The sequence below is a fragment of the Panthera onca genome, chromosome B3 (genome assembly GCF_046562875.1).
Source record: "Panthera onca isolate mPanOnc1 chromosome B3, mPanOnc1 haplotype 2, whole genome shotgun sequence".
NCBI lineage: Eukaryota > Metazoa > Chordata > Mammalia > Carnivora > Felidae > Panthera > Panthera onca.
The window spans coordinates 55,855,210-55,877,026 of NC_138344.1; the positions used below are offsets into that span (position 1 = coordinate 55,855,210).

A 21,817-nucleotide genomic window follows, 5' to 3' on the forward strand; every position below is an offset into this window, starting at 1 on the left:
GTCCCCAGATTGCAGATGGCAAGTTGTGGAATCTCCCAGCCTCCACAACTATGTGAGCCAATTCCTGGTAACAAATTTCTTTATATACATACATTTGATTCTGTTTCTCTGGAGAATACTGACTATTACAGTCCCTTATCATGATGTGACTGTGGCTTTGTGACTTTAGGACAACTTGATATCTGGTCCCTTCTGGCCATTTATCTTCGACCTCCAGCATTTCCCCATCAACAGAGGTCAACAGAAGTAATCAAATTGATAGCCCTGTCTGCCTTTTTACCTTTCAGGATGGTCTACTATTCTTTATGACTTTCAAGATTCTATCTTTCCTGATTTCCTTGCAACTTAGTCTTTCCTATCAGAAAAGGACAGCTTTCCACTTTTGCCTTTGAAAAAAAAAATATATATATATATCTTTCTCTCCAAAATCATTTATTTTCTTTTCCATAGTCAGGGTCTATTTGAAATTTTATATAGCACTCTCTTAAGACAGGCTAGAAATGGTTACCAGACCTGCAATTTAGAGAGATAAATTACTGGCTAAAATCTTCACAGGCATTTGTTTCAAAATGTTTTAAAATGAAAGCTAAAAGGTAGCTTTAATGTAACTTTCAAAAAAAATGTTTATTTATTTATTTTGAGAGAGAGAGAGTGTGTGTGCATGTGAGTGGGAGAGGGGCAGAGAGACAATCCCAAGCAGGCTCCACTCTGTCAGCAAGAGCTGGATGTGGGGCTGGAACTCACAAACCATGAGATCATGACCTGACCTGAAATCAAGAGTCAGACGCCTAACTGACTGAGCCACCCAGGCAACCCCAGAATGATGTTTTGAGTACTTGGTGTTCATCTAGTTACTGAGCGAGATATGAACAGGTTTCCTTTCTATTGGGATGCAATTTCAAAGGGAAATATCTGTGTTTTTTGGTTTTGTTTTTTGTTTTTTTTTTCTTTCTGCCACTTTTGAACACTAGGCTGTGGTCATTCCAAATCTTAGGTCTTATCATATCCCTTACTTTTTTTGACTGTGCCTTCTCCCCTCCTAAAATGTATTTCTGTCTCCTATCTGCCAGCCTTTCCCATGAATGCTTGGGCAGAGAATTTCTTTCAATTTTCTGGAATCTCAGCTTCTAACATCAATAAATAGTCCACCTATCACTTTGAGGACTTGCTGACCTATTGCTTCTTATCAACTTGATACATTTTTATTTTTTGTCTTCGGTTTTTACATATTTTTGCCTCAGTTCTCTGGTGTGGCTTCTTTTCACCCAGTTCAGTACAATGGCTACCTAATTTTGGCTCTTCAGACCCTCACCTTCCCCTTCAACTCTTTTGTAGAGGCCCCTCCACCCCCAGGCTCTTGTTCTGCTGCTTACTGATCCTGCCCTTGCTCACCAGGGGTCTGTGTGCTGCTGAGCTGCTTGGGTCACAGCTTTTCTCAGACTCCGTTCATTTACCGCTGTGCCCTTACCCTCCTCCTTCTCTTGCCTATGCTCACTAAATTTCTCTTACCTGATTGTGCAAAACACGATTGCCAGAAATTAGAAAGTCTCTGTACCCACCCTCCCCCAACCCCAGTCCCCATCACCGCTCATTGCAGTGAAACAGTGGTTGCTCACAAGAGATTGATTTAGCTGGACAATACTGTGAGCAATACTGGAAATGCCTCATGGCCTCTCCCGGGTACAGTGTCCCCTCTCTTCTCCCTGCTTCTCATCATCTCTTTATTGGCTACAGGGAACCTACTATGCAAAGAGATTTGGGTAATATTTTATTTTGACAGTTTCAACTTACAGAAAAGTTACATAAATAGTAGAAGAACTTCCCATAGCCTCTTGACTCAGAGCCCCATTCAAGTTTTGCCAAATGTCTCATCAACATCCCTTATTAGCAGAAGGTCCATAAAAGGAGTATCTACTGAGCCAGTTATCAGTGTCCCAGTCTTTTAACCTGGAATGTTCCTTAGCCTTCCCTAATCTCCATGACCTTCACATTCTTAAAACTGTAGTCTAGTCATTTTATGGACTTCTCATCAATTTAGTTTTCCAGTGCTTCCTCAAGATTAGGCCACAATGATATATTTTGTGGAGGGAATATCATAGATGTAAGAGATTATGTAAAAAGCTGTTTCTCATCCAATTTTTTCCCACAAGTTTTGGCATCCTTTGGGTATGTTTTTTGCCTGAATTGATTACTACTGTGATGGAAATTGCATTTATCCAATACTATCATTCCGTCTACATGCATTATTTGATTTCCTATCCCCCCCCCAAAAAAGACTTTGTCTCTCAACTCATTAATTTATTCATTCATTTATTTATATCAGTGTGGGCTCATGGCTTCCTATTTTATTCAACATGTTGTAATGCACTCCCATATTATTATCTATTTGTTCATGCTCAAAATGTCCAAGTTTGGCCATTGGAAGTCCTTATATATGTGAACTTTTGGCATGTCTTCATCATCCCTCCATAATTTCCTTACTTTCTGTCATTAAAAAGATATTCCAGACTCACTTTGTTCTTTGCCTGACCCAACCCTGGGGAATCAGTCATTTATGTTTATATGTGTATACATCGCTTCTTGGCCTTTTGGCTAAGATCGAGTGTATGTTTATATGTGTATATATATGTATGTATGCATATATACATGTGTGTATATATATGCATATGTGTGTACATACATGCATATGTACATATTCTATATTTATTCTCTTTCTAACTCTATTGAAAACCATGGGTACTCACTGATTCTTCTGATTCTAGTACAACACCACAGGGTTTATTCTAACTTTCCTCCTTTCTATACTTGTACTTCCTTTCGCGACAGTGAGAAATTTGGCTCCAGGATTTCCATCACTCTGTATATAACCAATCTCCTGACCTCACCGGGCTGCTATGCTGCTTGTTGTGAGCCCAGCTCCTTCTTGGGCCTGCCACCTTCAGATAACCTACATACTTGTGAATGCCTTAGTGTCTTTTTGATAAAGGAAATAAATAAACCAAGAAATATTTTTTAAGAAGGGAAGAGAAAAAGCAAAAGCACAGTGCTAAGAGCTTTTATCCAAACCACGTGTGTTATTTCCATGTCTCTTTGAACTTAGACAATTACTTCTTTACTATTTGTGAAACAATCTTAAATAATTTAAAAATGTATCTTTGACTATTTTGCTCCAATATTTTTATTTTGTCGATGTGTGTTGCTCTTTTTACAAATAGTTACTAGTCAATTGTCTTTGAAAATAGATGGGAAAATAAGACACCCCGTTTAGTGCTGTGAAGAGAATAATTTTCTCTTGGTCAGAATGGGTTGTTAGGCTGTACAAACATGTATCCCCAAAATCTCAGTAGCTTAACACAACAAAAGCTTAGTTCTTGTTCATGCAGCATGCCCAAAGCAGGTGGAAATATGGAGATCTCGGAGACCTAGACTGTTAGAGGCTTTATTTCCAAATGTACTCCCGTTGGGCACCTGGGTAGCTCAGTCAGCTGAGCATCCGGCTTCAGTTCAGAACATGATCTCAGGGTTGGGGAGTTCGAGCCCGACGTCAGGCTCTCTGCTGTCAGCACAGAGCTCACTTCGTATCCTCCTTTGTATCCCTCTCTCTCTGCCCCTCCTCCACTTGTGTGCTGTCTCTTTCTCTCTCCCAAAAATAAATAAACATTAAAAAATGTGTTCTCGTGATTTCCATAGTTGTAGGAAGAGATTATGGTTAGAGACTATGGTTAATTGTATACTGGCTTTTAATGTTTCTACCGGGATGTGAAACATATCCTTTCTGCTCACATGTCACTGGCCAAAGAAAATCACATGATCATACTTTCCAGGAGATGGAGAATCTCTACCACATGTCTTGAAAGAAGTATGAAATATTTGGAGAAGAACACTAATGACTCCCATAGTGTCCTTTTGACAAGGGACATCAAGGCCCATGCTCTGACTTTGGTTTCCCTTTTACCACCAGTCTTACCTTGCATTGTTCTATTTCTTTATCTGCATGGAAGGAAAACCTAGGTCATGTGGTTATTACAAAAAAAAAATACTAAAAGTGCTTTACAAAATGTAAATATGATAAGAAGCATGAAAGCATCATAACCACTCTAATAGTAATGTCCCCAAATGGCAGATAATTTCCCTGGGAGCTTCCATATCCCAGGTGCTGAGGAGGAAAATCTTTAGATCTGATTATGAAAGCAATAGGTGTTGATCATTTGCCCAATACAAAAATACATGAATAAGAAAATACAAATACCTATTATTTCAAAGCAGAACATTGCTTACCTTTTGATATTAATCTTTCCAGTTTTTTTCTGTGTATAGTTTAAGTAGTTGAAATAATGCACAATATTTCATATTATTACATTAGTGTGCATTTATTTCAAATTATAATTTGAACTTATGTGCAATATTTTTCTATATTTTTACTTAAATTTTTTTCTCATATAATTATGGATTTCTTTTAAATAGTGTTTTTCAAAGCCCACATAATATTTCATAATTAATTAAACGTTTATCTATTGTCGAGCATTTAGACTTTGCACACAGGATACACATGGTTATTTAACTCTGCTGAAGATGGAAGGCATTCCTTGCTGCCACACTACACCAGGTCTGTGCTCAGGTTTATGTCCATCCCCCTCTGCTCTGCTCCTCATGGCAGGCCTGAGGGTCATTTGGCTGTGGGCTGAATTCACCTAGTGGAAGACACTAACAGAAGGTTGTAGGACATGTGGAAAGAAGATACCAGGCTACTTCCCCTCATTCCACTCTGCTTTGGATAATTTCTCTGGCAGTAGCTATGCCTCCTCCTTGTCTTCAGCTCTCACCGGATAGGATCCCCTGGACATGACCCCACCCCTAGGCTCCAGTACCACCCCCCCTCCTCCCTTTGTCTCTCTTGCCTGGGTATGATACTGGCTCCCTGCTGTTGCTAGTCTCTGGGTTATCTCATTATCTCCTGATTGGTACTCAGCTGCTCCATCACTTGGGTTACCAATTCCCTGCATTAAATTCTCTCTGAAGGACGGCTGTGTAGGCAGTAAAGTTAGGAAAACCACTGAGACTTGAAATGGAGAAGAGTTCCCTTTATGATGGAAGGAGTGAGGAAAATGGATCAAGGGATGGCTATCAAGTATTGGCATTGATGTTTGGCAGTGATGTTTTAGTATATAAGCTTGATGGTGAGCATAAGTGCAGTCATTTTATTATTATAATTTGAACTAAGTTAAATGTGTGTCTGCGTATATGATATACTTAGTAAAATAAATAAAACATACATATAATACATATATTTAATATCTAATATGTAAAATTGGCCAAAGCTTAATTTTGAGAATAAAGATTTTAAAATGTGTTTCCCTTACTCTATTTCCATTATAGCTCCTACAGAAAACCATGCACAGCTGCAAATATCCAGGTTTTTCTACCCTCATATGAAAATTCTGTGTAGAACAATTGCAACAAAAAGCTTCCTTCTGCTTACTGCCGTGGTAGGAGGCTACTGTAAATTTTCTTGCGTTCTTGGGGAAAAAGAAAGTCACCTGTGGGACTCTTTCTTATGACTCAGAGGTCCTGATTCCTTGGCTATGCCCTGTGTCACAACATCAAGCATACCACCTGGCCACAGCAGCTGTGGATGAAATGTGTTCATTTACCATCTCACTGGGCTTGTGCTATTTACTGTTTAATTCCTACTCCAAGTGAACAGGCTATACAAGATGTATCCAGGGGTCACTCCTTCAGTTACTCCCTGTTGGTGTCTATTCTGCTCCCTTTGTCTACAGCCTAAATGTCCATTCTCATCCACTCATTTTCAGGACTAAGGTGTCTCTTGAGGTCCCCCAAAATGAGAGTATCAGCAGAGCCTCTGCTTTTACACCAATTTTCCCGGACAGGGGGTTCCTCATTTGAAACGTTTATTTCTTAACTCATACACACTCATATCTGCACTTTTATTTATATCAGCCACAGTTGAAAGTCATGTCAGGTTGTTAGTCATGGCCACTGACTCTCCTATTTTTGTGGCCAGGTGTCCCTCAAAACATGGCATCTTTCCACTGTCCCAGGGAACAGCCCTCCGCCTCAGGGTTTATCTCTCATCACTTGTTTTCCTGTGGCATTTGCAGTGATGTGCTGGAGGGAATCATAATAGCCAGTGAGAACTGACTGCTAAATATTCAGGAATTTTGTAAGCCACTTGTTAAACCATTGGTAGTGTGAAATAAAATCATAGTGGGAGTGTTTCCACCATGGAAATTGGCAAATGCTACACAAATCAGGGCTTCTCCCCAACCCCAAAAGCCAGGTTACTAGACACAATGGCATTTGGGTAATTAAAGTGAAAATAATGAGAATTGGGACGCCTGGGTGGCTCAGTCGGTTGAGCATCCTACTTCGGCTCAGGTCATGATCTCACCATTCATGAGTTCAAGCCCCACGTCAGGCTCTGTGCTGACGGCTCAGAGCCTGGAGCCTGCTTCAGATTCTGTGTCTCCTTCACTCTCCACCCCTCCCCTGCTCATGCTTTTTTTTTCTCTCTCTCTCTCTTTCTCAAATATACATTAAAAACAAAATCAAAAAAATTAAAAAGAAAAGAATGAAAATAAAGACATATTTTGTGAACACAGATAATCAGAAATTTTTATTATTGAGAATACTTAGAAAATGTACTTTAAACAGTTTCAGAAAAAAAAAAAAACCCACCCCAACAGGGAAACAAAAATTTTCTAAAGGAAACAAAATTGCTCAACACAAATGAGTTGATAAACTGGACTTTATAAAAACTTAAAACTCATTTTAAAATACTGCTAAGAAAATGAAAAGGTAAGCCACAGGACTAGAGAACATATTCATAATATGGCAAAGAGCTTGTTTCTAGAATATATAAAAAACTTCTATAAATAAGATAATAAAAAGACAATTTAATAGTGAAATGGGGAAAATTTGAATAGACACTTCTCCAAAGAAATATGTAAATGGCCAGTAATCACATGAAAAAAAACCCTCAACCTTGTTATCATTAGGGAAATGAAAATTAAACCGCAATGAAATGCCATTCCACATTGACTAGAATGGTCCAAGTCAAAATAATGTGTCCAGGGTGTGGCACAACTGGAGCCCTCAAACTACTGCTGGTGGAAATGAAACATGTTATACCACTTTGGAAAACTACATGTCAGTTCCTTATAATGTTACACATATACCTGGCCTTTGATCTTGCTATTCTACCCAAGAGAAGTGAAAATGTACCCACATGATTTGCGTAAGAATGTCTAGAGTAGCTCTATTCACAATAACCCCAACCTGGAAACTACCCAACACTCCATCCACAGGGGAAGGAATATACAAATTGTAGTACATTTATATAATAGAATACAACTCAGAGGTAAAAATGAACAAATTATGTATACATGTACATATATGTGTACACGCCATATAACGACATGGATGAATATTCAAAACTTTTTGAGTAAGGGAATTAGACGCCAAAAGCCATGTTCAGTATGTTTCTATTGATATGAAGTTCAAGAACAGACAATACAAACCTTTGGAATAAGAACAGTGTTTCCCATGCAGGGGATAGAGGTGGTTGGGAGTAATTAGAGAGGGACAAAAGACAGCTCCCTGGGATGATGGAGGTTTTCTATACCTTGATTAAGGAAATGGTTACACAGGTATATACATTTGTCAGAACTCACCATCTGTATGTAAATTCAACTCAATAAGATGAAGAACAGAAAGAAATATGCCCCCAATATAGCAACTTAAAAAACACCACTTGACGTTCATCAAGTCTCAGGACACTGAAGTCACATATTCTCTGCTTTTAGTGATGGAAAATATGTATCAGGAGATGATATCACACAGAGTATCAGACTGTAAGACAAAAAGAGCAGAGAGCAGACAGCAATTTAACCTCATACCATTACACATTTGGCGTGATATTACAAGAAACTCTCCACCAATCATTTTATTTCAGCTTAATGGTACCTCAGGAGTAGTAGTTTCACTCCTGGCCTTAAAAAAAAATTGTTTGGCCTGTTTACTCATATTGGTGGAAATAATAAATCTAATAAATCATCGCAGCCTCCCACACGTCTTGGCCAGTGGTAAGTTGCTGACTGATGGTGTAGCCGCTGGGCTTGGCAGGCCCTGCACCCACCAGGCCTGCTAATTGCTGTACAGCTACGGGGACCTGAGAAAGAGCCTAGAGGAGAGGAGTCAGGGAGTTGAGGAAGTCTGCCTAGGAATTACATGATGGCAGAGGTAGCTAAATCAGCATGTCTGAAACCAGATGTGGTTAGTCCGCCCTGCTGTGCTTGGGGCTGAGGCCACCACTGTGCTCATGGAACGAAGTGTTTTCTGTGTCTTCCATCCCCAGGAGGAGCACACAGGGTCAAGGGACATGATACCCTCCAGTCTTAGACTTCCAGGTTAGCTTTGGTTTTACCATTAAAGGAAGATGGCTCCAGCCCATCCCCCATCTTGACTGCCACACCTTTAGTGTCCCCCTGGGCATATCAGAGAATTCCTCGGTGGTCCCCCTGAGCACTCTCTCCAAACCTGGCTCACTGTCTCAATCCCTGTCGGCCTCTGGGGTCTTGGGACCCGTGAGCACAGTGCACTGCAGCAGTGTTTTCATCAGGCGGACCTAAACCTAATGGCTCCTCCAGCTCTCTAGAACTAGTGAGTGGGAACACGGAAAGGGATTGTGGCACATTCTGGAGATAGACTGCTACTGGCTGTGGAACATCTGCGTTGCTGAGCTCTCTCTCAGTGTTGGGTTCCCTATCACGGGGAGACCTTTCATAGCAGCTGTTTCCTCAGGCCCGGCTTCCTCCTCTTATTAGCCTTATTGAACCCCTCCATCCCTGCCCCGCTCTGCTCCTGAGGCTGGGACAGAGGAAATGAAAACCTCATTTCACATGAAAGCAAGCTCTCAATCTCACGATTGCCTTACTGTGCATAATAGTTTAGGTTCTTTGTCTTGACAAGCCCGTCCTTTGCCCTTGTCTCCCTAACAAAAACCCCTTAAATAAAAGAGTAGTGCCTGTCTGACCTCACTCATGATTTCTGCATGCATAGAAACCCTCTACCTGTTAGGCTGAAAAACTGTCTTCAGCTTCACAAAATAGTATTTTTTCCTTCCCTTTAGCTCTTTTGTCTTCAGCTTTTAATTAGTTTTCCTAACGCTGGTGCCATTTGGGCTAGATGTTGGTGGATGCTCAGCCTTGTATTGATAGGTGTATACCTAGCGCCATTTTGCTGCTCATTTCATGGTTGTGTTCGCAGTTCTTCTCTGTTCCTTTCTTCACTCGCTCTCCTCTCTCATGGTTAATTGGCTTTCTTTAGTGATATACTTGGATTTCTTCCTCTTTATTTTTTGCATATCTGTTACTGGTTTTTGATTTGTGATTACCATTTGGTTTGCATAAGAAGCTCAGCATCCTATGGAACACAGCGTAACACAGGGTTAGATGACCGGGAGGAGAAGGCAGCTTCTCTGAGCACTGCCTGCGTCTATCCTCTTGCCTGGCTGTGGAGGCACTTAATTTCTCAATTTTCTGAGCACTGGGATTAGATGAGCCAGTGTCTGCCTCTGTCACTTGGGGCCTTTCCTCCAGGCCAAGGAGCACCAGGCACATGAACTGAAGGAAGGGGCGGCTGCCATGGGCAGCCAAGCTGCCCCCGCTTGGAAGCATACAATGAGCCCACGCATCTGTATTAAATGCTTGGCAGCTGGTCGGTGGCTTTCACGCAGGCTCTCTTCTCTGGTCCTTGTGTGAGGCACCTGGTGAGGGAACCAAGATTCTTTTTACTACTGAATAGAGCCTGATCTGATTTTTCCTGACCACTGTTTTCCAAAGGCTGGTCTCCTGAAGCAGTTTGGGAATAAGCTTTGCCCTTTTTTTTTCATGGAAAATAAGAAAACACCAAGGCCATTTGCTGTTAGCACCAGCGTCAACTGCTCTTGGTTTTATACTGTGGCAAACTCTTTTTCTACAAGAGTTCTGACCCATAGATGAGGCTGGAACAGAAAACAGGGTTACTTGGGGCTGCCTTGCTACAGGCTGAGGCCATCTATAAACAAACCTGGATTAGCATTTTCAAACAACCTCTGTAAAAAGGATAAGTATTCGGGACAGAAGAAAATACTACTAGTTGGAGCCCTCTTAGACTGCCTTTAGACATTCTCCCATGCCTTTAGCCTCCTTTCCAGGTGCTTCTAACAATATTTAAATACAAAAAAGTGCAGCGTGAACATGGGACCTGTGACGCTTTGAGCTGACTCACCTGTATTTTCTTCCATTATAAAGAATAAGAAACCGGAGCTGAAAATGAAAATGTTCACTAGCATTTTCTACACCAGTGCATCAGAGGAGACAGCCACGACTCTTCATTTTTTTCTTTCTTTCTTTTTTTTTTTAATTTAAAATAAGTAGCAATAGGAGTTGCAGACATCCAGCTCAGCTTGGGGCAACTTGAAAGGCCCACCTCCAGATCCCCTACCAAGATAAGCAGCCCCACGTCAAGCCATTCTTCCAGATGACCAGGTGACCTTAGCTCATGATAGGAAAAGAGGAGAGGTGCTTTTACAAAAATTACATAATTTGACTCTGAGACAAGGAAAAACAAAATGCTGGTTGTGTTCCTTCTTCTTTCCCTTGCTTGCTACCCTGGGTGGAAGCATTAATAGGCTTAGTGCTTATTAAGGTGAAATCAAAATGAAAGAAAGACAGAGAAACAGCATGAACAATATTCCTAGAGACCTAGAGTTTGAGGGTTTCTGCTGGCTTGTTTGCTTCAAGAAAAGCACTTTGGGGAGTGTTAGAGCCTCTTTCTGCCTTCATTTAGCATCAAGAAGAAGAAGGAGTGAAGAAGGCCATAGCTAACGGAGAGGATGTGATCCAAAATGAAGGGAACTATTCTATATTTTCATCTCAACATTTATTGAATGCCAAGCATGTGCCCAGCACTGTGCTCGATGAGAGAACTATTAAAAATCTTCCCCTCTTAGCGTCTTTATAATTGACTCTCTCTGAGAATGAACTAGAGCTCATCTTTGTGAAAGAAGGCCTTCTACTTCTGGGATTGCTGAGACAGCCTTCAGTGATCCACACAGATCAGGTGCTAGCAACATTTTAACTAGTGTCCTGGTGTGAGTCATTCCTGCGTCTCTGCGGTGGGGTTGCTGTGGTGATTTTAAGGTCCAGCTCATTCATCCACTCTAATTTGGGAGGTGTGTATCTCTGCCTTTTCCCCCAACATCCTATATCTGAACTCTTTGCACCATAGTGACATTACTCACATGAAACACTGACCGAATTGCTTTCCCATATTCGACCTCAGTTTTTCCCTATGCGTAGTTACAGAACCATCTAGTTTTAACTCATTCAGTGTCTTGGCAGGGGCTCGGCACACTTGAAAGCTAGGGTGTGCTCGTTTCAAGCCATTATCGTTCAGCCCTCCCTGTCAGGTGTATCTGCCTCGTATCTGCATGTGTTATATCTATAAAGATGCCTTATTGGAAAAAAAAATCCCTGGAAATACAGCATAATCGTTTCCTTTCCAGTAATCTGGCATTGTTTTCCGTTTAATGAATATAAATATTTCAGAAATATTGTGCATTTAAATTTGCCTTCAGGACAGACCGACATTGAAAAGGTCGGCTGGAATTCTTCCCTTTGAGAAAGAATCTGGCTATGTGATACTATCACAAGCCACTGTAGATGGCCATGTTATCTTCGTTGCCTTCTTTAAGCCTAGCAGCCATATGTGTGTGTGTGTGTGTGTGTGTGTGTGTGTGTGTGTGTGTGTGGTTGAAAAGTTGGAATGGATATGAAACTAGACATTTTTGCAGAAATTAAGCAATTACTATTTTCTGATATAATGTCAATTCATAAGTGACCTTTTAATAGCATCAAAGCAAATCACTTGGAAATATAAAAAAATAACCACTTCACTGAGCAAGCAGATGTATTTGTTTAGGTGAAGCATCCAAGAGTTACCTAACCCTTGCAGCTAACCCAGACTGTAAGAGACAGGGCCCCACGTGCCCATCAGCCCGAAGAGGGACTCAGAAACCTCCATCGCCTACGGCCCATGGGTTCTGACAGCAGAGTGAATCACTTCTGGGAAAGACAATGACTTGTTTACTTTTCACTGAATTGAAAATTGAAGATATTTCATAATAGGATATGGGAAAATTTGCCAGATGTTTCATTCCACTGTGTTCTTCTGGCAGGTCTTCAAGATATAATGCTGAGAAAGGCTAATAAATCAAGGTAGGTATGAAAAGCTTAGGGACAAAATTCATAAAAGCTTGAACTGCGGGAGGACACCTTTTCCCTAGCTGCTGGAATATGAAATTTCCTTCCTTTTTTTTTTTTTTTTTGGTGCTTCACAGACAAGCTAATATAAACTATAGATCTTACTTTTACGCATTTCTCTCTCCTCTTTTCCTCCTTCCCTTCTTCCTTTCTGCTCCAATTTTGCCAATTTAAGACTCTCTAAACCCAGAATAGGAAAATACATCTTCCAAACTATTTGAAGGACGATCACATGAATAAATAACCACAGCTTTGGGTGTGAGGACTTTTTCACCTGGCCCAAGGAAAACTACACTGAAACAAATCTTAAGATGTTTTAAGTCACAAGTTCACGTTGCCAGAACAAGTACTGAATGGAAAAGTTTTGGCTCATTTTCATCCTCATCAGATTTTTGAGGTGTTAATGAACTATGGCATTAAGTAGAGAAATATTGGTACACCCTATAATGGTCATCTGTTACTTTGGACACAGTCGGTGTCACAGTGACTATTGTCCCAGTTGCTGGAGATATCAATTGCTGAATAATACATCATCCTAACACTTCGTGGCTTACACCTGCAAACATACTGTCTCAAATTTCTGCTGGTCAGAAGTTTGAGAACGGTCTGGGTGGTCTAGCTCAGGATCTGTTGTGAGGTTGCAGTCAGGATGTTGGCTGGGGCTACAGGCAATGAAGGTTTGAATGGAGCTGGAAGATCTGCTTCCAAGATGGCACTTCCCATTGCTGTTGGCAGAAGGTTCAGTTCCTTGCAGTGGGGACCTCTCCATAGGTTGCCTGAGAGTTTTCCTGGCCTGGCAACTGGCTTCCTGCAGAATAAATGCTCCAAGTGAGAGAGTGAAAAAGAATAAGCATAAAGCCACAAGGCCTTCTATGATCTAGTCTCTGAAGTCACACGTGTGCTTTATTCTATTTGTTAGAAACAAGCACTAAGTCCAGTCCACACTCAAGCGGAAGGGAATTAGTCTCCGTCTCTGAAAGGGAGAGGTGTCAATGAATTTGTGGACATATCTTAAAATCATCTCACTGGTTGAGCAGAATTTCTAATCTGTGCAGTTGATATGGAGATATCAATAAACAACAGACATTTTAAAAAGAAGAAGAAAAGAAAGAAAAAGAAAAGCACAGCTCTATTCCCGTTACTCTTTTTTGTTTGTTTGTTTGTTTGTTTGTTTGTTTGTTTGTTTTGAGAGAGAGAGAGGGCATGAGCAGGGGTGGGCCAGAGAGAGAGCAAGGGAGAGAGAGAGAGAGAGAGAATCCCAAGCAGGACAGAGGCTGACACAGGGCTCAGACCCTTGAACTCGTGAGATGACGAACTGAGCCGAAATCCAGACTTGGTCATTTAACCAACCGAGCCTCCCAGGTGTCCCAATTCATGTTACTCTTTATTCTCCTCCACTAACTTTCAAGCTCCATCCCCAGCCCTCACCCCACTCTGACACTGCTACTGGCTTTAACTAGCTTTCTCCTTAACTCCAGTTGTCGATCTTACGGTTGCTGAGATCTTACAACATTGAGACCTCTCAGCTCCTTAGGAAAAAGAACTCGACACAGGCAGAGGCCCAGGTACCCCTAAAGTCTAGAGTCATAAAGCCTATGCATCCAGAGGAAAAAGGTGAAGTGATATGTAGGAGGAGAGAAATTCTCACAGTTGTGATCCTCTTTTACCTGCTGTCTCCTGGAGTTCTGGGAGGCGTGGCTAAGGCCTCCCAAAGGATACCCTCTTCTAATGATGGGAGCAGACACTCTCACCTGTGTGGGGCCAGCGCATCTGCTTTCTCACTCATCACTCTTCTGCAGTTCCTCTGAGCTTCCGGGGCCCAGCGCTTCCGGCCTGCGCTGAGCAATAATCACAGTACTAAATCACTCTCTGCCCATTATTATCCAGAGTTTGCCCATGGACATCTTTATATCCCACCAGGAAGTCTGTTCTGATCAGCCGTTCACCGACTTCTTTTCATACTTACAACAGGCAAGAAAAGTGGCTTCAGGGACTAGCGGCACACAGGGTGCAGTCAGTCCTAATGGCCTTATCACTCGGCTACCTGCTCCTTCTTCCCAAAGGGAACACCAGTTAGTGTATGTGAGCCAGAGAGTCTGGCTGAGCCATCCTATTACTGTTTTATATAAAGCACTTACTGAATTCCTAGAGGGAAGAGGAGTCTCCAAGGGGGATTTGTCTCATTAAACTGCTGTCTGCTTTCCAAGCAGCCAGAGAGGATCTGAAAGGTGATGAGCAGGGGGAGGCAAGACCTTTGTGGGTCTCAGTGATGCTAATGCACTAACCTCTGGGCACATGGGCAGCGTTATGGGGGGATAACCTCAGAGGAGAAAATGAGAAATGTACTTTTCTCCTTTGTCCCATTTAATGGAGTTGAAGAAGAAACAAAGATTTTTTTTTATAGAGTGATAAAAATATCCCCAGTATCAAAGCTTCCAGGTTCCTGTACCTAAAAATGCTTTATGATTTCTTTTCTTTCTTCTTTCTTTCTTCCTTTCTTTTTCATAAAGAAAATTCTCCTTCTGTCTCAGTCCTATAGAATTCTCTACTTAGCCATAGATAGATAGAGAAAATGGCTTCTGAAGATGAGATCTTCTAAAAGCTTGGAGAAGAAAGAACAGAAATTTCTTTAAAAGACCTCTGGCCATGGTGTCTTTTAACTCCAGTTTATAGGAACCATTCACAGGAACCCACTGGAAAATTGCTTTTTGCTAAGAAAGCACCACAGAAAACAAGCCAACTCCCAGGTTGACTGGAAGCTGTCTATAAAGATCTTGGGGATTGCATTTACAAAGGTTTCCAGAGGAGACTGAGGCATCTGGATGCAATGGACTCTGGGTGTCAGATCATTGGGGACTTTGTTCTACCGCCAAGGCTAAGTCTGTAAGAAGAGGAGGAAGCCCTCGCCACAGCGGAAGACAAGCAGGGCATGATTTCTGAACACCATTCTGCCCCAAAAGGGGACCGGGAAGCTTCTATTTTTCCCCCTTCTTAGCTTTTCAACACAGAGTGGGGGTGTCCAATTCTCCTCCCTCTTATATGGAGGGTCAAGTAAACACACACACACGAGCCAATCTGAGGAAGAGCGTGTGTATGTTGTCATAGCGGTAATGTTATGCTTGTGTGGTAGCACCTTTCAATACGTGAGAACACCTGGATATCTACTCTGACCTCAAAGAGAGCCAGCTATACTTAGAACAAAATGTTTACTGACTTTCCTTTCCCAGGATGTGATTGCTTTCTTTGGTGACAGTGCACAGAGCTAGTCATTAGGGCTGAAAGCAAATATTCCAGTACTCCTTTAGGAAATTTGGCAGAACTATTTTCCGCCGGCCCCTTTGAAATGAGCTGTGGCCATCTGATTTGCCTTCCTCACTAAAATTTGAGTGGCAATAATTTTGCCACTTTCTGTTGAAGCTTTAAAGTTACTGAACCTCTTCTCTTACCTGCCACGGTGACTGGCAATGGTCTGGTGATGGCTGGTTTCAAAGTGAGAATGACTTGGAACCGAGCCCCTGCCAACCCGTGATGGACGTACAGGGAGAGTAAGAGAATTGCCCTGCTTGTTATGGCAGCATGGCCTGCTCTGTTCTACCTGACTCTCCTAAGCTCTGGGAAGAGGGAGGCTTCTGGCTGCCAAAGGAAACAATCATGTTTCCGGTTCATAGAAACATCTTTGTAGATGACTGTTGGAAAAAACCCTTCTCACTTCCAGTCCAGAAAGTATATGTTATGTGGGCCACAAGAAAGAACCAAGGTTCTATAAAAAATTTCAGCTTTATGTGATGTTACTGTGGAAAGATAGAAAATTAACTAGTTTTTTTTCCTGTGGCTTTGTTAAAGTTTACTATTAAGTGAATCTGTCTTCTTTTCTAGGCCTATGTTCAACCTACAGCCTCTCCACCATGTGTGTGTATGCTATTTCCACTTTTTATCTGAATGCACTTTATCCCTTGCACAGAATTGAGGTGGAAGATCATGGCCAATCATGATTCAACAGTAATAAAACCTGGCAGCATTTTCTAGAGCATAATTATTTTCTTAATGAACTTCTACATCTATCTGTGCTCTGCAGGAGAAGCTTTGGGAGAGATCCACTTTAGCACCCTTAAGAGTAAACAAAGGGTTATAAGTAGTGGCCTATCCCAATTTTATTCTTTTTAAATGGGCAAGTAAGGAGTATTACGTGTAAAATTCTGTAGAGTAAGGTTCAGTATGCCTGAGCCACAATTATAAGGATGATTGTCTTAAAAATAGGGAAAACCCTTGGATATATGTGGAACTGCTGGCCTGGGTCCCCTAGAACAGAGCTTAAGGCAGGGTTTAAATGCTGACATTTTATCAGGGGGGTACAACTGCAGGGCATAGGAAGTAAGGCAAGGGAAGCAGGCAGAGCAAGTCAAGGGTGATGCTTTCTGAGCAGACCACAGCTCCACAAGAAAACGCAGCTGGTTGCTACAAAGGGCTCTCAAGATGTCAAAAGCAACCACTGCATTTTAGAACAATCTCTTGAGGTGGGGACAGAAGCAGAGTTTTCCTGTTGGCTTCTTCCTGCCTCCTGCCTCTTCCTGGTCATGTGTTGCCTTATTGGGTGTTAATCCCACCAACCTCAGAGCCCTCCTCCCCCCGACACGAACACACACAAGCACTACCAGGTTGTGTTAGCCCTTCTGAGAGAGGGCCAAACCCCTGCCTCATGTCGTGGTGTTTAATCCATGTCTCAAAATGAAGAGGGACTGACCCTTGGTGGATCCACTAAAGTCTGTCTAGGGCGCCTGAGCTACTGCTGGTGGTGATAGAAAGCAGGGTGGCAATAGCCAGGACTCTCCACTGAGCAAAATGCAAGACCTAGGGATGTGAGGGGCAGAGTAATCTGGAGAGGAACATAAACTGAGTCGAACACAGGTACTTGGCTATTTAATTGAAAGAAGTATATGTCTATATAGAGACAATGATGAGAGTCCTTGGAATTTTATTATACGTGGATAATTACATGCTTGTAATTAGAGATGGTCGTCAACCTATTTGGGAGGGCTGTGGAGCTTCTTGGGGGAAAGCCGCTTGGATAAAGTTTAATATTCAGATACTACAAGCTGCTTCAGGAGTGGTGTACCCTGATTGCCCAGACTATTGGAAATCAGGAGGCCCCTTTAGCCCACTGCAACCTTTGTGACTGTGAGATTTGAATCAATTCTGCAAGAGTCGTCTCTCTGTCCTCTGTGGCAAAGCTTTCAAAGACAAAGGGCTAGAGATGACACTCATGATATTGCAACCAAGTAGGGCTCGCCAGCATATAGGCATGCCCGTACTCAAAAAACAGAAAACCAAGGCATTAAGTTACTGGTCACTGAAATAATTTGAATAGTAGGTCATGCTTCCTCGGTACCAGAAATCAGCCAAATATCCAAACATTGGGTATCATATACACCAGTGAATATCCTTTCTTGGAGTGCTTTCCAAGATGCAAGATGATCTGGAAGTAAAGGTCTATATGGTCGTGTGCATTTGGATCGCTACATGCATTGCTTTGTCTTGGAACACGTAAGTAGCATGAAGGCTCCAAAATGTCTGATTGTAAAGCAGCCTGCTTAACATAGCAATCATGTGCCAAACTTATTTCATCATCGACCACTCCCCTTCTGTATCACAATTATCCACCTTCCAAGGAACTTGAAATCCTTAGAGAACACTTAGGCAGGCTCTCGACTATTGAGAAAGGACTTGTGACTTGGTAGAAATTCAGACAGCTAAGAGCCTGACAGTTGTGCTCTCGCACTACTTTGGACGTTAAAGCTCCGTGACTCGACAATGAAGTCACACAAACCCACCTTTCCCCCGTTTCTTTGTTTTCCAGATAGAAATATATTACAAGGTAACAAGTAGTGGCAAGGTAGCGTGGTACAAGTTTGCCAGGAAGCCCAGATGGAGGAATGGATGTGAAGGCATTTTGAAAAATTAAAGGGAAAGAAGAAACAAGCGAACGGTCTACTTTTCAAATGAATGTTGTGGCCTACGACTGACTCAATAAGCACCCCTCCCCACCCTGTGTTGAGGATGAATCTTGTGCTGATCTGAGCAGGTTTTGGCTTTTTCAACAGGCTCTCACACAGTTCTGTGAATGCCTGGGACATGGAGAGACTGGTTACCAGCAGGAAGAGAGGAAGCCCCTTCATCAGCTTCCACCAAGAAGTAAGTGCTTGGACCATGTTATCCAAAACCAGTTCTTTGAAGGCACTAAGTGCTGAATAAATGCCACTAAAGTATGCATTTGGCTGCTCTGCTTTAAAGCAGAAAGAAAATGAATAACAGAGTTTAGGGTTCACCGCTGTACATATCTGTTCCTGCACACGTTCCTTCTGGGCAGAAACAGAAAGAGTGTGAATCATCAAGTCCTAGAATGGAAGAATAGGAAGGGACTTTCAGGCTCATCTTCTCCTTCTCTCCACTTGACAGAGGGGAAAACTGAGACCCAAGAGCTACACCAACTTATCTCTTAATGAAATGAGTGTTTGTAATGGAACTGGACCCAGCCCCTTCTCATTCTAAGCCAGCTCTCCTACACTACAGGATGTAGCATCGTTTTCTTCTCCCCAGTGATCTGAAACCATTACTACCAGAGACCCACTAGCCCCTTAAGTGTAGATGAACCACAGAGGAAATTTGTTAGGATTACATAAAGCCTCCAAAGGGCAGCCATGCAGCAAAGCATTCTGTCTACCAGTTAAAGTGGCTTTTCTAGAAGGGGATTATATGGAATGTCTGAGGAGAGATGAGCTGAGTCAGGCTGGGTCCCTTAGAAGCAAAGCCTGACACAGGGCAGGGTAGGGGGAGAAGCCTAGCAAGGATGTGGTCTTGAGTAAAGCCTGGCTTTGGTCTATTCATGGGAGAAATATTCTGGAGTGTGTGCTACATAGAACACCCGTCCCCTTTTAGGCAGGGAGGTCATCTCTCTCTATGCCTGTCGACATCATATGGGCCTCTAGGGAGGGAATTTATCTTCCCAGGCAAGACAGATTCTGTCCTCTGAGGGTGGTTCTCTGGAGAAGGGGGTAGCTGTGAGTCATTAACAGCCACCTCTCACAGCGGGTGGGGTAGGAGCACTGGGCCAGGCCCCCACAGCATCTGCCATAGGAGCAGAGTGTGGGTACAGGAGAGGGAAATGGTTTAATAGTGGGCAGACAGAAAAAGTCAGGTTTAATGTCATTTCCTTGGAAATGGGTATTGGTTCACACCCATCAAGGCTGGGCAAAACGGTCAGCCAAATGAAATCATCAGAGGAACATGGTCATGGCCAGAAAGCAATGTCCCTCTCAACTTCACATTTCCTTCAGGCTTTCTTCTGCATTTCCATTGTAATATTCTGAGCAAAGAAAACAAGGAGAAGGACAGGTGTGATGATATCTCAATGCGTTGGCAGCCATCCTTAACCCTCATGTTGCCCTGGAGAAGCCATCCAGAACTTTCCCATCTGCACAGTGGGTGGACAACCATGGCAAGCACTCATAGAATAAACATGGGATATGGTACTCTCCTATCCTGATAAGATAGAAAGTATGTCTCTTGCATCCCTTCTCAGTTCTCTTCAGTATGAGAACTTGTGGGTCCAGGCCAAATGAGTAGATGGAGAGGGCAACGTGAATTTATTTGCACAGATATATGTCAACAGTTCTCTTAAAAAACCATTCTTATCATATTATGAAGAAAATACTAATTCTTCACTTTGGAGAGATTGGCCATTATGCTGTGTCACAGCATTTTATTGTTGGGAGAGGCTTTAGGACAATTCTTGTCCAACTTCCTCATTGTAAAATGGAGGAAACTGAGGCCAGAGAAATGGCAATGATTTAGCTAAGAGTGCAGAGCTAGTTAGTGAAAGAAACTATAAATAGCATTCTTTAAAAGCAGACAAACACACAAACTACTGGATGCCAGAGTGCCCAAACTTCTACTGGAAGCCAAACATTCCAAGTTGGCTAGGACCCAGTGGCCACTCTCTATGGAGGCACCATGTACCATGAACAGGAATGAAACACTTTACAGCATGTGCTCCACCTGAAATCCTCTGGACTGGGAGGGTCCTGGGAGGCAGATATAATGATCTCTGACTGAGGAATTTGGGCGAAGTCTTTGCAGAGGAAGGGGTATTTATGTTGGCGCTCACAGGGCTGAATCCGATTTTGAAATTCAGGAAAGGTAAAAAGAAGAAGGATAAAAAAGGCACCCCTACAAAATGGACAGCCTAAATTAAGGCAGGGAGATGGGAATGGAGGCCAGTTTTTAGGAGAAGGGGCAGGTGGATATGAGTAGCTGCACCGGAGAGCTGGAATGGATTCCAGAGGAGAAATGGTATATGAGCCATGGGTTTGGAAATAGAGCATGGAAGGGGAGGGAGGAGAGAAGGTAATGAATAAGATTGAACTGTCAAAGCAGACTTGACCTATGAGCAGTGATTTGAAGAGCAAAGATCAGGGCCTCCTCAGTACAAAATCTCCCTCTGACCCTATACAGCACCATTTTTACCCACAGTGCTTAGAATTCACTGTTCAAGATTTATTTCTTTGGGTATTGATTATGTCTGTTTTTGGGAGAGAGAGAGACACAGAGAGAGGGAAAGAGTAAGGGAAAGGGGCAGAGGGAGAGAGAGAATCTTAAGCAGTCTCTGCACTGTCAGTAAAGAGTCTGACATGGGGCTGTATCCCATGACCCTGGGATCATGACCTGAACTGGAATCAAGAGCTGGACCTTTAACCTACTGAGCCACCCAGGCACCCTGATGATGTCTTTGTGTTAAATCAGCACTATTAAAATGTAATGTTCCTGGGTGGTTCAGTTGGTTGAGAGCATCTGGCCCTTGATTTTGGCTCAGGTCATGATCCCAGGGTCGTGGGATTGAGCCCCATGTGGGACTCTATCCTGGGTGTGAAAACTGCTTAAGATTCTCTCTGTCTCTTCCTTTGACCCTCTCCCTCCCTCATGCTCTAAAATTTAAAACAAAAAAATGTAATGCTTCTGAGTGAGATAAGTAAAATGCATCAGGTAATACTTCCAGCAATTTGTCAACAAGTAAATGACAGCTAGCTGAACACAAGATTTGGAGGCAAGAAAACAGAGGACACACACTAGGGACTGAGCAGGGTGGCAAGAAAAAGGGAAAGGTGTTGAGAGGGGAGTCTTCGAAATTTGTGCCCGAGCCAGGCCCTGCCTGAGAACAGCATGTGCAGGCCAGGGATGGGGTCAAAAGGAGCTCTGTTTGGCCTGGAGATTGGTGGGGGGTTCCCAGGCCCTAGTTCTGAAGGTGAAGACAACATGTGTTCAGCCAATGGCCTCCAGGAATGAGAGTGTGGCTTCTGAATAGTTCACCTTATTTGATTTGAAGGGAGAAAGAGGGAGTGCCTGCTCACATCAGCCTCCAGTTTCTCTTCTGGAGAAACACGATGAAAGCAACCCCAAATCTGGATATTCTCAGGGTCTGTTAGGAACGTGCTTGTACA

The 21,817-nt window shown here is 42.5% G+C and overlaps 1 pseudogene; it reads left to right on the forward strand.

Annotated features, from left to right (window-relative positions):
* The first annotated feature begins 2,572 nt into the window (after positions 1-2,572).
* Positions 2,573-2,701, forward strand: LOC132670681 (U2 spliceosomal RNA; annotated as a pseudogene).
* Positions 2,702-21,817: the final 19,116 nt, after the last annotated feature.